The 15,777-nt window shown below is 34.9% G+C and overlaps 1 protein-coding gene across 10 annotated transcripts in view; it reads left to right on the top strand.

Annotated features, from left to right (window-relative positions):
- CNTN5 (contactin 5) overlaps positions 1 to 15,777 on the top strand; it is a 670,135-nt gene that overhangs the window by 187,493 nt on the left and 466,865 nt on the right. For 2 of the 10 annotated variants that reach the window (XM_074916759.1, XM_074916712.1), the window contains exon 2: positions 12,220 to 12,371. The exons of 6 other annotated variants lie outside the window; for them this stretch is intronic. The gene's annotated coding sequence lies outside the window, so the exon portion shown is untranslated. Of the gene's footprint in view, positions 1 to 2,976; positions 3,083 to 12,219; positions 12,372 to 15,777 lie in introns of those variants that run through there. 2 more of the 10 variants (XM_074916740.1, XM_074916768.1) reach the window with 2 other exon arrangements.

The following is a 15,777-nucleotide window of genomic DNA, read 5'->3' as shown; positions in this document are numbered from 1 at the left end:
CTTCCTGCATAGCCTTTCTGTGGATCCTGATTTTACACCTCTCTTCTACTCTAATTTCCTGTTCACTCTATATTATAGCATCAGTCATAGAAAGTTGGAAAGTTATAAGACTCTGCAGCTGGAACACTCTGAAGGTTGCAAATAACCACAGAAAGGTTTTAGACCTTTGGATGTAATGGGCTGTAAAAGCTGTGATTTATTGTTTCTTCCAGTTGCTGAAACGTAATGGCTAGTCCACCTTCTGTGGAATTCAGTGATCTGCAGAAGTTTCTACCTAATAAGAAGTTTGAATGGTGGGGTTTTTTTCCTTTTGATGTATCATGCTTCCATGTTACTGTGCAACCTTTTTTGTGCACAAATATTTTTTGACATTCGGTTCAAAGCTGAAAATATGCAGATTTATTTTAATTTTAAAAACAACTCATGTTTTAAAAAATGGAATCTGTGACCATTAGTAGCAAAAAACCCAGATTAATTATTCCTGTTACTTCATGTTAAATTATTCCAAAAATAAATATTATTATATAGGCATATGGATATGTATGAACACACAGTAATAGATTATACTGTGTACACACACAGTCAAACAGCTCACGGTTTATACCCATGTAACTTACGCAAGAGAAAGAAACTCAAGGAAACAGAAAAGTTAAGTGAAAATCATACCTAAGATAAGTGATTTGGCATTATTTCAACCGAGAATTTCTATATTTGTTTCTAATTTCCACTACAATATACATACATGTATGTGAATGAAATGCCACAGGGTGCCATGATTCTTAAGGACAATGTCTTCCTTTCCCAGGCGTAGCTGTAAATCCTGGAGGCAAATGATTGATCAGTTTAATAACATCTAGGAATTAGTTTGAAAAGGTACTGCAAGGAAGCAGAATTTTTATGCATAAGATATTTTTACGGCCAAAAAGGAAACACACCTTATGTATAAATTCAATAATTTTTTGTTAATATAATTTAAATCTTAACTAATTGAAGAATTCTTATTAGTTCAGTTAATATTATAGAAAAAAGAAAGAAATAGAAAATTAAAAAAAAATACTACTATTGCCAAAGAAACAGAAATTTCCATACACACACTCTTGATATTTACCACTTTTATGGTGTTAAGTTTGATTTTCCAATACCTTCTGGATCCAAAGGTTGGCTTCATTCTGGGCAGAGGGTACAGCTAGTTGGCTGAAGGACTCTGGATGACTGAAGGACTCATTATTCGTCCTCATCTAGGACTTACACAGGACATTTTTATGTTTGCCAGCATGCTCACAATTTGCGATTTGTTCACTGGTTTTCAAGTGCATGCTTCACCTGGATTTACTATTTATGTCACACTTTACATATGTTAGATATATGTTCATTGTTCTTTATGTTGCCCGTAAAACTGATTTTGCCAAGTCTGCACCTCCTTAGCTGACTATTAGTATGTTGTTTATAGCCACGGGGTCTCCATCGTCCACCTGTCCTCTCATCACTCTGTGCCTGCCCCTCTCTACACTGCATCCTGCATCCCCATTATCAAGGTCTCTTCTATCCTACTGTGGCTATGTTCCTCTGTGCTATGTCATCTTAGAGTCATAAATATTAGATTATATGCAGGACAACTACTTATTACTACTACATATATGAAAACTGTACTATAGAAGCAAAATATAATGGACTTAATAACCTGATCACTTCGAAAATTGCTGTTACAGCTCTACCAGCTACAACAAAATTTAGCTAGATAAAACAAGTTAAAAGTAAATCTGACAAGCCCCAGTCTTGAGACCTTGCAGAGTTAGTACAAAGACCATGGCACGTTAATAGTAGTGTCAATAACTTATTCACTGGGCTACAGAATCCATTCTATTCAGAGAGGTATCTAGTGCTCTTTCTACCTTTTAGGTAGATGAGATGCTTCATGGCTGAGGTCTCCAATGTCCAGGTGCTGACTGGAGAAGCTAATATTTTAGTCAAAGGAAATAAATAGAGGTTGTGTGGAAGTGCTTCTGTCGGAGGTGGGAGCTGAAAGTGTTCCTCTCAAAGGTGAGTAATGGTTCACCCCTTTCAGGATGTGTCTCTAAATGGTTGCTAGAAAACAGGTGCTGAAAATACAGGAGAGAGGGATGACATTCCTTGAAAAAGGTGCCAAAGGTGTGCCATTTTTAACGTTTATTAGATCATGAATTTTTATCACTTCGTGATTTGGGTAACAACTAGAACAGGAGAAGAGTGTGTTTGTAGGCTTACTTATATCCATACTTACTCATATAGATTGTTTTCATTAATAATTAGAAACCATACAAATACTATAAGGGAATGGGGAAGTCAGATCTAATTCTGTTCTTCCCATATGGTGGCTTCATCACTCGTTTTCTGTAATCTTTCTCTTCATAATCTTTATAAAATTTCACTATTTTCTATAAGGTGAGCCATCTCTAAGAAAAGGGTGAGCCGTTTGCCTTCCTCTACCTTACAAATCTAAATGGTTGCTGAACTGCAGATGCAGCTTTAAATCATTCAAGCAGTACAGGACTGAGCTGTAATATCACTGAGGTAAATTCTTATCCACTAGGCTGTTCTACAAAAAGTTAATGAGAACAGCATCAGAATTTATCCCTTGTACTGATATTTTTTTTTTTAATATGCAATGTAAGTCAAAACTACTCTCCAGTCCCTGAATTCAGTGCCTTTCCAAAGGCAAGGTCTAGGTAAATTTTTCAATTCAAACTTCAAGGCCAATACAGTGAGGAAAGATTGTTCATAATTCTCAAGTGCATTAGCTATGAAATTGGTAGTTAGTTCTACCACAGTGCCTTTGGTAGAACTTTAGACATCTAATATGTTTCCTGGCAATGACATAAACAGGTCTGACTAGGACAGTTAATTGGCTTTTATTTATTGATTTGTTTATTTTTGACTAGACCCAAAATTATTTAATAGACTTATTTCCCAACTGCTGACTGGTTCCCAGGAAAATAGCTTAAGGAGAGAGCAATTTGAAACAGGAAGGCATTCTTGTGAGTACTTTAGTCAGGATAAAGTATTGTGAAAGTCAAGGGAAGAAGCAACTGAGAACATAACTAAGGTAAGGTACAAGAAAAACTGGGGGGGGGGGAAAAAAAAAAAAAAAAGAAAGAAAGGCTTTATGATTATATAACTGTTTAGTTAAAGATTTCTGCAGGAAAAAAGTGGTTTTCAGCCTTCATATGAAAGTTAATTAACCCAAAAGCTCACATAACATCACAACAGTGGTGGTTTTTTTGTTTGGGGTTTGAGGTTTTTTTACTTTTCTAATTGAGGATGCTGACAATTGGTCAAATTTACTAAAAGTGTTGTGATTTCTCTGTTGTTCTCAGTTTAACTTAATTATTGGGTAGTTCAAACAATAATTATTTTTAAGGAAGTCTTATGCTGTTTTTTTTAGGGTGATAAGCTAAGTGGTGATGCATTCCTCTAGCATAATTTCTAAGGAGTAATTTGAAAGTGAAGTAATCAACAAAGTTGTAATTGCATGCTATCTGGAAAAGGTCACTTTAAAAAAAATAATATGAGAAAGCATCTTTAGAAAAATGCTCATGAGGTGGTTTAAATTCAAACAACAGAAATTATTTTATATTCCTCTATTATAGGTGCGTATACATAAACATAAAAAGCTAATAACATAAGCCTGTAACTTTTCCATTCTTCTCACTACTATCCTTTCTTCACAGAGTAGCAGATAAGAAAGACCCCTTCATTTCTGTTTCTTTTTTTCCTGTTGTAAGAAATAGCATTTTTTTCCCTACCAGCATAAAGCAAAGCACTTTTGAATCCTTCATCCATTCTGAAACAAGACAGGTATCTCAGATTTAATTGATACAGCCAGCAAGTCGATGTTGTGCAACATACAAGGAAAGAAACTTGAGAGTTGAATTAACAGATCTTCACATACAAGGTTTGAGTGATCTAAGGATTCCAGTACATACATGTATACACATTTATGTAACTTTTCTTCCCCCCCCCCCCCAATTATCCAGTTATCAAAAAGGAGTCCTAATATACATCTTAATTCAGTTCAGCTCCTGAGCATCATTGGTTTTCACTCATACAAGACCCACTCCCTGGAGATCATTCCTGTTTTGAAAGACAACTTCTGTATAGCCAATAGGAGAGTTGAGGTAGTGGATATTTAAACTAAACTGCTTTTGGAAAATGTTTATGAGCTTTATTGCTTGCATTTATTAGTTTATAAATAAAATCAGACACAGAAGCTCCTGCCAGTACCCTGAATAAGCTTATAAATGGAACATAGATTCGAAAAAGAAATTCAGTTTTCTGGATAATATTGTTATGTTTCTCACAATGGGTTTGTAGAAAGTTCTGTCTTGAGAGTGTTTACTGCCCTTTGTAAATGTTTTAAAATAATCACCGCAGTATACTCTTAACCTGAATGCACTGAATAGCTTTTAAAAAATAATTTTTGTCTCATGTTTAATAGCACCTGATCAGTTCAGGAAAACTCTAGACAAGATTTAGACACAAAGTTTTTATTGTACTTCTAACCTCGTAGGTATTTCAATGTGGCTCAGTCTAGTTCTAGAATATGGTGGGTTTGTTACAGAATCTGAAATCACAAACAAGTTCTTGTGAAGACAAACCTAAAGGTCAAGGATAATGCCCCCTATTAGACAGTCGGAGTTTGTTTCCAACTAATATTAAGTGGTTTGCGTAACTCAGTGCATGTTTTATTGGAATATTTGAATAAATACAAATCTGTATTAATGAAGCAGGTGAATGTGAAAAGTGGTGTGCTCATTAAGAGCCTGTTGTGATTCAAACCACTGTGATGTAGCAGGTGTAGGTATGAGTTATTTGAATCTGATACTCATTATCCAGATGAATGATAGTTATTCACTTTAAATTTATCATGAATACAGCCACAGATGGAAGTAAGATGGAGTAAACGTCTGCAGTTATCTGCTAACTGGTGTGCTTTATCATTTAATAGCTGAATGACTTATGATGGTGTAGTTCAGAACACCTCTAATTAATGTGTGAGTTGAGTCTTTATTCTCAACCTCATACTATGGTTTATTAATAGGTGAACATAAAGAGCTTGCTAAAATGTAATGTGTGACTGTGCAGACGTATTTGGAAGGACATAGTTCATTGCTGGATGTCAGATGTTTTACCTGCCTACCCAAGTAATCGAGAATCATATCAGAAAAATAGAAAGCCATTGTAATGAATGAAACAGTGACCTCCAAACAGGCATAACTGGTGAACTTGATATGAGTAGACTCAGTGGCATTTTAAATATAACAATTTAGCTCATTTTCCTGCTCTTGACTGTATTGCAACCACTAAAAGCATAGAAAAGATTGGTAGGTGAATTTTAACTTGTTTTCTCTGCACAAGACTTATTAGACTAGCAGAATTGAAGGATATTCTTTATACAAAAAAGAACATTTCGGCTCTGAGTGCATGCAAAGCAGACATTCTGGCATCTAAGAGGTGTCTTTAATCTCTTTAGGAGCAAGAGCTGGTAGGGGGAGAGAAAAGTGAAGAGTTTTTTTCCCAAACTAAAAATGAAAAAATCACTCTTTTCCCTATCTTGGCAAAGAACAGCAAAGATAAACTCAAGCCATAATATTGAGAATTTACCTTCCTATGTTTTTCTGTTTCTCAAAATAATAACTATTTATAGGCAGAATAATTGTGCATACTGTATGTCAGAATTCTGTCAGTCTTTAGACTGAAGGCTTTTGATAGTCCAATTTTGACAAATATACCAGGATCATTTATGTAGATATTATTTCTACATAAAACTATGGTACCAGGTGACAGAAACAACTTCTGACTTGCCAGCCTTTGTGCATGATGTTAACTTTATCCTCTGTTGCAATAGAGCAGAGCTGAGTTTTGTGTCTGTTTCTTAAACCCATGTGGTTCATTCCTAATAAATGTTAAAGTGATCACTTATAGAAATTCCTATGTAAAAAATTACACACTTCAGTGAAACACAAATCACACTGTATTTTGTTCCACTTCTATAAAGAAGGAAAATGATTTGGCACAGTTTTTTGCCTATAACAAGAGCTGCTTATTTATTTACTGGTGAAGAATCTGCCCTCAAAACAATGTATTTGGTACTCCATGCCCTCAACCCCTCAGTAAGTACAGTGTGAAATAAAGCAGATTTAGGGAAAACATTCAGCTCCCCTGATTATAGTCCTTTGAAATTTTTCTCAGCTCTGAAGTCCAGGAATAATTTCATCCCTTCTTTCCCAAAATGTAAAAGATTCACAGGTTTTTCCCTCAGATTCTACTAATTCCCCTGTTTCTGTTCACTTTTTTTTTGGTTGGATTTCCCTGGAATAAAGCTTACATACATAACTGTTAAATCAGAATAGCTGGTGCATGTCAAAGTCTGATCTTCATTTTAAGTTAATCACTCAGATAAATGTAGACCAACAGCGGCAAAGCTTGTGTAAACAAAATAAGTCTCTCTCATGCATATTTTTGAATAAGCTATGTCAGTCTTTTTATAGTATCTACCTTTACCATGTGGACCTTGACATAGTGATTACATTTGATTCATCTTTTTAGTACAGCTCTTTCTTTCAAATTTTCCTGGAAAAAATCGCAACAGTTAGGAAAAACAGTTGCTAAAATGGGATATATAGGGGTTTTGTATATTGTTATTTTAGATTATCTGAAATTCTGACAGTTGTAACAGTGAAGGGAAGGGACAATAGTAGCAGTGATTTTCAAAAATACAGCTCCGCATTGTCTTCTTAATGTGAAGATTTCAGTAGGCTAACATACTGAGAGAGTGGAAGGACCTGACAAGAATTAGTCATTTTCTGTATGTAAGGAATTTAACAATCCTTAAATGGCTCATGCTGGATAAAAGAAAAACAGAAAAATGACCTTTATCTTTGTCACCACTGCAAATCATGTTGTTCCACTGTTCCAGTGATGCGTAGAGGTGGAAATAACGGAGATGACTACAATAGACTTTTCCATAGACTAAGTTTTCCAGGTCATTTAATTCTCTCTAGTGTCTTCAGAACCTTTCCAACAGAGCTAATGATAACAGATTGCCACATTATCCTGTTCATGGTGACCTGTTTGGATAGCTGCCAGAAATTCTACTCACTGAAAACTATGGGTGAAAAAAACTGTTTACCAAATTCACCTCTACGATTATTATAATGTATTAAGGGCAAGTAAAATATTATATTGTATTATTGAGCACTTCATATGTTAAGTAATGATTCGATTATTCTGAAAATTGATATTTTAGATCTGGTTTGCTTCTCTGCTGCAGCTGGTTTTGAATTTTCCTTTCAGAATCTGGCCTTCTGCCAGTTCACGTTCCAATCTAAATTCCCCTAATCTAACAAGGCTGGTTTTTCAGCATATAACCAGCTAAAGGTATCCACATTAACTCTTCTTGCTAAAAGAGAAATAGCTGTGGTTCTGAAGGTTATGAATGTAGTTTTATCCTGGGAATTGTGATTGGTTTTGGGGTGCATGACCTTAGAAAATTGTAAAGGAAAAAGACTCAGCATCTGTGCATATAGTGGCATTCAGTCTCAGACATTGATCCTTTTACCCTAATTGTTTATATCTCTAGATTTAACATTATTTTCTGAGAACCAGTAAACTTGATATCAGATACACCATGTAATTTTTGCCATGAAAAAATGAGCCTGTATTTAATTAATTAGTTTAATTAAATGTATAGAAATCTACCCACTGGCTACTTGAATATTCAGTGTTTCTCTATTCCAATCAGAACAAAATAATCTTCTGGGAGTTCTGCTTTTGAGATAACTTGTTCTTGCGCATTACTTCTACTTAATTTTGAAGAGCTAGAGGGTTCTAAAATTGTAAATGTTTACTGCTTATTCAAACTGATTCCTAATCTTGGGTGCTTTAAAAAGATCTGAAATAAAATCTATTGGGTTTTTTTAAACTACATTTAAGTTCCTATAGAAATGCCAGATACATCATACCTGTTCCATTTCAATGCAAAAATCATGTTGAGAATATTACCAAAGGTTACTTACTATACACCAGTGATTTCAGTTAAGCTTTCCCTGTATAAGTCTTTGTTTTCTAACTTAGGACTGATGTTCAAGTTTGCATTGAGCATGTAAATCACCTGCGTAACTTGCCTTTGATTATAGAAATACTAGAGGTGGAAAATTCTATCAGTTCTATTTGAGATGTAATTGCTCTAACCAGAAATGGTTTCTTTTGGAGTGTGTTTCACACACAAAGGGCTCAAATGTCAATATTACATTACGATATTGCCTGGTGGATGTAAAGTGTGGCAGTTCAGCAGCTGCTTTGCTAGCAGCTGAATCATCCCACATGAGTAGCAACTTCCTTCTCAAGGTGGGGGAAAGCACCATAGGCTGGGGAACCGTGAGAGTTATCCCAGGTAGAAGGGTTGATTGCATTACAGTAATTTTACAAGGAAGGTTTAAAAAGTTTTGGGTTTATATGCCTAATATCTTGTTGCCAATGGGCATGCTTGTATTTGTAGAAGATTCGTGTTTTCAAGGCCTGAAATGGCTATAGTCATTCCCCTCTTTCCTACTAAGAGTAGAGGTTTCGACCTTGAATCCATTTACTATAAGACTTCACCTTTGTTACACCAAATTGCTTAATTTTAATTTTGTGATGAACTCTTATATTTTGCTGCTTCATAGGTTTACAAAGGTTAAAATAAAATAAAGATGATGTTAATATAAAAACCTTTTGAAAGTCTTTAATTCAGATTAATGTCTGAAGTCCTGTTAGACTAGGGTCCTGAAGTATCATTTTCATTAATACTGAGTACATAACTTAATAGATTAAATTGTTATATATATGTTTACAGTTCACTACAGTCTAATGAGAATCTAATGTGCAACATGTTAATAGTCATTCACTGCCTTCTGTTATAGCAGAATGGGGAAAATAGAAATACTATTTTAAGTAATTGCATGTATTCAGGTTTCATATCTTCTATAAAGCTCTCTTCCTACAACAAACCATTTTTCATACATCTTAATGTGTTCTAAAGAAGAAAAGATTTAATCCTAAATTACTTAGGCTCAGTCTGACATTACAATAAAGCCTAACCAATGATAAATCGCTGCAAAAACTGTGGTTCAGTTCTCTCCTTTGCTACCCTCTCTTCCATGTAGCAGATCTGCAGGTTATAGTTAGTTCATAAGGGGTTGATCCAGTGGAAAAGGTTTTGTTTTGTTTTGTTTTGTTTTGTGACTAAACCAGTGTACTAGATGTGAGAGAAATTTCAAGGCAGCAAGACCTCCACTTTCTGTGGCAGCTTGCTATCAGATTGTCTTTGCTATCTGACTAAGTCACAAAGCACACTTCAATTTTTGAAGCAGGGAAGATTCCTGCATTACTACAGCATCAGAAATCCCAGTGTGAACAGAAATGAACTGCATGCAGAGCCACTCCTTTGAGGTGCCTCTTGCCACTGATGAATGATTAGCTACTTTTGCAAAGCTAAGTGGGGTAAGGCCTCACCCCCACTTCTTGTCTGATTTTGGGGAGTCACCATGCTTTTCAGGAAAGCATCAATGGGTCAAGCCTGTTATGCCATTAAGGTCCAAGCAGGCTCCAATGTTTGCTAAAAACTCTAAAATTCATTATGGGGTTAGAGGAAGCAGATGAAAGTCTTATATTGATGGCCATATGTACTTCCTGAGTAGTGAATGCAAATATTCAAAGCAACAAACCATCTGAATCTCTAAGACAGCTCACTGACCACTTCTTTTCAGATGTTATATAACTATTACCATTTTATATAGAACTGAGATATTTGCTTGGTAGCCAGCTGTAGAAATACATGAGATAGAGGTAGTTTTGGAAGATGCCCATATTTTTCATTATTTTTTTTCAGTACAGAAAAACTGATGGACTGAAGCTGATAATAAAAAGCCATTGAGAGAGCATAAGTCTTATGCAGGATTTTCATTATAAAGTTTATACAGTTATTTCATTTCAGAATAACTACATATAAGAGTGTGTGTATCTGGTTTTGCATTATGTTCATATACATTTCAAATTTTCAGAAGTATTTGTAAAACATGTTTATAATTGTTTTGTTTTATCCCCCTAGACTTGGGGAAAAAAAAAAAAAAAAAGCTAAAATGCCATAAAGAGACTCGCACCATGCTGCCTTTTACATGACTAGAAGGAGAGATAAAGAGGCCATCAACACACTTTGATTCTGTCTCAGGTTTTCAAACCTGAATCCGCATTCATTTCTTAAGTCTTGCAAATATCCACATGACTTAAAATTAGTTTTATTTGCATAACATGGATTTTTTTGAAAGAGTTTTAGTCTACAAATAGCAAAATAAAACACTTCCTTAAAAGATTACTTTTCTGGACTGTAAACTAGAGAAGAGGTCTTGGCAAATAGGATATATTTCTGGGTTTTACAATGTTTTTAAGAAAATAGTTGAAAATCCATAGCCTCACACAAAAATTAAAACAAATAGTATAACAGAGACACTCTGAAAATAAGCATTAAACATCCCTAATATTCAGCATAACTCCTTTATCAGCAGTTTCGGGGGAAGAAATAATTCTGCTTTGACAACATGAGAAGAACAAAGGCTTAATATCATTTGTTGCCATAATACTAATTATTGGTATTGATTTGTTATAGGAGGAGTATTTTTCCTATTTAAAGACCTCAGAATGAAAGCTATTTTCATCCTTTTAATCACATATGCAGTGGGGTTTCTAAGGAAGTTTTGTAATTAATTCTTTCAAATTCATGTGAGCATTGTTATTGTCTTAATCTAATATTCGTACTGATAGAAATGAGCTGCAGAATATTTAATGACGTTTTTCAAGTACTGTCTTATCAAGTTTGTCATTGCCACCTGACACAAGCAATTTTAGAAGTCAACAGTCTTGTTAGTTAATGTTAATGAATTTGACAGTCACACATAATTGGCTCTTACCTTGGTTTTCATGTCTTTTTATGGGATTGTGTGGGGTTTTTTGAAAGTTAGACTTCAGATTTATTGATTGTGCAACTGTAACATCCCTTTTTGTAACTGATGTTTGCCTGGATTTTCTATCACATGAAATAAAATAGATAACTGCCAAATCTGGTAAAATTAAGTAGCTCTGTATAAAAAGCAAAGTTCATAAAACCGTAGTGTTCAGACAGAAAAAGGACCTTGGGCAGTGTCTAGTCTAATCTCCTGCTCACGACAGGTCTGCTCTGAGGTCAGACCAGACTGCTTAGGTCTTCTTCCACTTGGGTCTGAAATCATCCAAGGATGGAAACTGTACAGACACAGCCTCTGCCACTGCCTTTTATGATGAAAAAGCTTCTCCTTATATTCAGGCTGAACCTCTCACATTTCAGTTTATTATACTTGTCTCATCTTCCCAGCTTGTGCTGCTGTGAAGTGCCTGGCTCCCCCCATAGGCACTGGGGGCTGCTGTTATTTCCCCACAAAGCCATCTCTGCTCCAGGCTGAACAAGTCCAGCTCCCCAGACTCTTCTCATGGAGCAAGTGCTCCAACCCCCACCATATTGGTGGCCTCCCTTGTAATGCCTTCAGCTGGTCGCTGTTTTTCTCCTACTGAGTAGCCCAAAACCAGATACTTTATTCTAGATATGGAAATCCTCAGAGAAGTGGGAAGTAAGACATTCTTTATCTTCATAAGACAAGATACAGAAACATGATTGAATTGGCATTTTTTTCTGATTTGAGACCAACTGTACAACTGAATTTTACAGTAACATGAATCAGACTCTTGCTGATGTACCAAAAGCAGAATTTGTCATTCAGACACATGCAACCAAAGGGGTTGCAAAATTTCTTTAAAAAGAGGATCTTACATAACTCCTATTAAAAAATCCTGAATTCGGAAACACCATAAGGAGATAAGAGATGAAGTAAGAACCACAATGATCTAATTTGATTTTGTAGGGGAATTCTTCAGTTACTTCCTTTGGTACTACTTGCACAGCTACAGCTTCCTGTAAACATCACATTCTCCATTCAAGAGAAAGAGAGCAAAAAGAAAGAACAACTTTCAACTGATGTGAAAGACATCCCTGTTTACTTGTTTTAAAATGGGTGGGAACTGTCCTAGTTTCTATTCTGAAATGAATAGCTGGATGGGGCTGCTCCTATCACGCTGGTTGACACCAGGTGCTCATGCACACCTCTGCTTTCCCAGAAAACCAGCCTTGTCTGCAGACCAAGAACATGGCAGTCATCAGAGTAGCAACTTTACAACAGTGAACTGAAGAATTCCCTAAGAAACTGGTAGATATTAACATTCTGTGAGTGATTTGGGAAAAGGAAGACTGTGTTACACATCACTCCCAGGTTGGTTGTGATTTTTTTTCCCTTTGACACTCCTAAGTTTAGATATGTTTTGGGTTTGTCCCTTTTGTATCTTATTATATCTAGCTATTAGTGTGTGTGTATATATATATATACACACACACACATATATATTTGTTGCATAGCTCTTCCTGTTAGTTCATGGCTTTATCTCCTGTTTGATCACTGCACATGGTGGCATTGTGCTTTCCTGATTTTAGATACAAAAATACATGTGTGTGCTGCTCGCTGCTACTCCTTCTAGGGGCAAGAGGGAAAAGGATGTACATACAGAAGAAAAATGTGTATCATCCTAGTGCAGATATCTGAGAAAGGGAAATATTTATAGGGTGATTTCTATCAGATTTCATTCTAGCCAGAAAGGGAGAAAAGTGTATCTATATGAGACACAAGACTTAGAGTCAACAGATCTTGTGAATAAGTGACTGCACTCATTTTGGCACTTTTTCCAGGTGTTTATTTTTATTTTTTAAGATACATTAAAAGCATGGACTGCCTCTTTTTTGTTAGAAAAAATAGTGCATAGTCTTTGTGATTTAACAGCTGAAAGTTGTAGTTCACTTTTTATTGTAGCAGAAGAGAGGAAAAATGTAGCTTTTTCAGTGTTTCTCTTCTTTTGCTCCAAAATCTTTTCAATAAATTCTTAATTTATAATGAAAGAGGGGCTTTCCTAACATATTACTAGAAAATCTGGGATTTAAGTTATTGAAACACTGAAAGTAAAATTTAATTTTAATCCTGTTGTCTCAAGCATAGTTTAATTGAATAATCATTTTAATATCATCCCAGTCCAGGCATTAGGTTTAGTGATTTATTTATTTGTAAATTTGAAATTTGGAGTCTGCATTCATTTAAGAAAAAACAAATAAAACAGTTATCATTCGGAATAATCCAATATAATTAGGTGATTTTATGTTAACACCTACGTTAACACCTAGGTAGATGAATAATACCATTATGACCACAAGGTCTCAACATTACTGGTGAAAGAAACAACTGATTTCTTACTAAATAGTACAATGTGGGAGGAGGCACATGTATTAAAGAATAGTCTCGATAGAAATTTTATCTGGTGGGCTGAATATGTTCTGGGTTTCAAGAAAGTTTTTGTGCAGCTGCATGCAGTAGAGAAAAAGGTATTCTTGAATGCTGTAAAGCAAGGCTTTTGACAGAAATTCTATCCCCATTTTTGCCAGACTGTCAAAGCCACTGTCCTTCAAGAAAGCTCTTTCATGAGTGGAAAAAAAAAAAAAATAAAAATCAGCATAACATTTTTTAATACAATAAGCGAATAAAAGTGATATGTTAACCTATTTAAAGTGCAAGGAATCTTTTATAGCATTTATATTGAATTGTTTAGGAGGACTAGGCAATATAAAAATAAATTTAAGTAAATTACTATTTCTAGCAAGTAAAATGCAGCATCTAAATTTCATAACAGTAATGCTAGTTAGTGCTTGAGATGTTTCATGCAGCAAAATTTAATTTCCAGAATTAGATACTGAAAATCCTTCCCTCCAAGTTAGTTAGTTTGAACTGAAGCCCTTATTTAAACCTTGTTTTATGCAAATGTAGAAAGTTTCAGGAAACCAAACTATAAGTAGAAGGGAAACAATGATACTTCGAGTGTCAGCAGTTCCTTGGCAAAACTCACTTCAGAGAAAACTTCCCTTGGTTTTCTGTAGTGAATCTGAGTGAAAGAATTGTTTTATTTGTTTAAAGTGAAAGAAATATTTTTATTTTCAAATTTAGGAAGAGAAAGGTGGGGGGACATCTCACTTTCTGGATATAAACTGAATCAGTAGCATGACTGACTGGACTTTGCAATCCAGTGGAAAATACATTCTTATCCTCCAGACTGCCTTACCTACTTCCCTGTAGAGATAGCATCCTGCTGTGAAGGAGTTGCTAAATGTATTAATGTGGTAGATATAGCTCATTCTTCTTTAGGCAAATCCTCGTTTTTGCTGGTAGTTATTCTAGAGCTTTTAGTAAAGATAAAATTTGCCACACAAACCAGTAAATAGTCTCTGAGTTCAGTTTCAAGGCTACCCTCTGAGCATTTCACTTGTATCTGCACTATTCTGATGTATCTGTACTCATCCCATCACTCAATAATTTATATGTATTTCTATCCAAGATCATTTATAAAATCAGTAATTGCTCTTCTTTTTTATATTAAATGTGTTTTGGATAATTTACATGTACTTAAAGAAATCTCTTCAGATTTATATATATATTGATCCATAGTTCTTAACTATTTTTATAATGAGAATTTTCAAATAGATTCCTGTCCTACTATCCATAGCTTAGGAAAAAGATATGACTGTTGCCTTCAATACTTTAAAAAAGAAAGCTATGTTAATATTTGGGGTAGAGAACATTCAGCGCTATTTATTTGTCTCAGCTTGCCTAGCACTGAACATTACGTTTTTACCCTAGGCAGGAATTGCTTAGTTCTCAGACTTGGTGAAAAGTAATTCATAATATTTATTGAGATAAATGCAACAATTTGTATAATAAAAATATTTTTTTTTCATTAAAAATATCTTTTCTTCTCTAAGTCATAAAAAAAAAAAAAAAAGAAAAAAGAAAAAGAAATTTAGCTAAATTTGGGCAGGGGCTGGAAAGGAATTTAGGTCCTTGATGAGGACAATAATCCCTGTACAGAAACTGTAGAAGTACAGAAGCTATTGTCTGTCATTCAGGAAGTCAGGAACATGTTTCCACTGGCTTCTGCAGGTTGAAGTCCCAGCTAACATAGATGGTTATATGAAAATCAGTTTGATATGTCCCATGAGTAATACTGCTCACTGGGATCCAGAGCTATTGCTGAGAAGGAACTCAAAAGATTGTAATACAATAAAGTAGCACTCTGCTTTTCTCATTACAATGTAGTTACAAACCACAATATTTCACTTTCTCTCTTCTCTTTCATTTGATAAATCAATAGACCTAACTATCCCAGTTCAATGACCTATCTGATAAAATGCTTATGAAGAATCTTAAGTATTTTACCAGCTAATTATATGACTATTTGTGTAAACAGAAACTTTGATCCAATCTGTTGGAATAAAAGGAAAGGTAGAACAACAGGCAATATAGCTAAAAAATCTGAATCACTAGTTTTCGTATTACAAAATACCTTGAAAGTAGAAAGTCTGTGAAACAATCAACTAAAAACCTAGTTCAAATTCCACTGTACTTGATAGCAAGGGTTCCAGTAGTGCCAAGGGTTGCATAAGTTCATGAAATACATAGAAATTTGAAGAACAGCATGTAGTAGGTCTGGGAAGTAGGCTCCTATAAAAATGCTATATATGCCTTCTTATCAAAGACAAAGTATCTATTGATACTACAGGGAATTTGGAGTGAGCATATTAACTTA

This window comes from Athene noctua, chromosome 1, assembly GCF_965140245.1.
Source record: "Athene noctua chromosome 1, bAthNoc1.hap1.1, whole genome shotgun sequence".
Lineage (NCBI taxonomy): Eukaryota > Metazoa > Chordata > Aves > Strigiformes > Strigidae > Athene > Athene noctua.
This window is presented reverse-complemented; position numbering and strand designations above follow the sequence as displayed.